General features: G+C 52.1%; 1 pseudogene; it reads right to left on the reverse strand.

Annotated features, from left to right (window-relative positions):
* Positions 1-159: 159 nt before the first annotated feature.
* On the reverse strand, positions 160-1377 carry LOC101662000 (annotated as a pseudogene).
* Between the last annotated feature and the right edge of the window lie 15 nt (positions 1378-1392).

The following is a 1392-nucleotide window of genomic DNA, read 5'->3' on the forward strand; positions in this document are numbered from 1 at the left end:
GATGTGCGTATGGATTGTGATAAGAGTTGTATGAGCCCCTAATAAAACAATTTTAAAAATTACACCCTCCAAAAGCAGTACAGTAGGTGCTGTTTTGTAAACTTTGTTGTCTTCGAATACTTTTGCAGCTGACAGTGATGTCAGTTATTGCTATTGGTTTCATTTTGTCTGTCGTTTGTATCGGATCCGGGGTGAGACTCCTGGTTGTGTCCTTCCACTGGGGAAAGACCCGCCCGTGGGGTAGCCTGCCACGGTCTGGAGCGTCCGGCCATTCTCATGATGGTCGTGACGGGAGGTCTAGGCCTTAGGGTTTTCCCAGTACAGTGGTCAAGTAAACTCAGCTCCGTTTGCTGGTCATCACTTACAGGAGGCAGATCCTCCCCGCGGATGGGTTTCTGTTCAAAGGAACCATTTCCTTCAAGTGCTTTTTCTCTGGCTAAAAAGAAGCCTGTCCAAGCACTCGTCATGGAGGCTGCCTGCTGCCCTGCCAACAGAGTCCATCCACTACGCAGCCGTGCTACTCCATCCTCTGTCAGAGAACGCCCAGTACTGTCTGTAGACTCTTAGGCCAGTGTGTGGATGCCATCACGTGTTTCTCTGGCTGTCTGAGCTTCTGGACTGCCGAACAGCAAACACTCTCTGTCTCTCGATGAGCTCTGCTTGGCGGAGACGGCCAACCAGGCAACACATAGCCAGGCCGTTTGGCTAAAGCTTCCACCCGGATCTGCATGTGGCTGTGCCAGCTTCTCTCGAGCTGACTTCTGATTTCCATTCCACGTACACAGTGGCGAGGTGTGAAAACGATGAGCTCCGAAAGAGCTTCAAATGAATGGTTTTCGCCCCAACTTCCAAAGTATTCCTTCGTTTCTTTGTTCTCTCACATGGGCTGTGTGGAGGCCACTTTTTCACATTTTCTTCTGTCCCAAGAAAACCAGATTAGGCAGCTGGTACGCAGCTCCCTTTCCAAACGCAGGTGTTGTCAGATGCCTGTACACACCCTCCGCATGCAGATCTTCAGTTTTACTATGAAATTGCGGGGCAGCAGCACCGCTCCCCAGAAGGTGAGTAAACTTCTTGCCCACCGTGGTGAAACTAAACACCGGTCCATACTTCTTATAGGCGTTTTCTAGGAATTCAGTCGGGCTTTTCTCAAATGCTACTGCATGACCAAGGAATGGAATGGAAAGAAGACATATGGTGGACTTTTGCTCGGGCCGGCAGCTGGAGCCGGTGGCCGAGGGCAAGACGGAGCAGGTAGACCAGACTGAGGGTGAAAGTGCAGATCAGCAACAAGGACAGGAGGCTACTGTCTGTCACCTGCTCCATCGCCTGCCCCAACACTGACCCGCCCACCTGCACCAGACCCGGCAATGCCATCCCGGCCGGCCGCCG

This window comes from Echinops telfairi, unplaced genomic scaffold (assembly GCF_000313985.2).
Source record: "Echinops telfairi isolate 266 unplaced genomic scaffold, ASM31398v2 ScPeMD7_29;HRSCAF=101, whole genome shotgun sequence".
Taxonomy (NCBI): domain Eukaryota; kingdom Metazoa; phylum Chordata; class Mammalia; order Afrosoricida; family Tenrecidae; genus Echinops; species Echinops telfairi.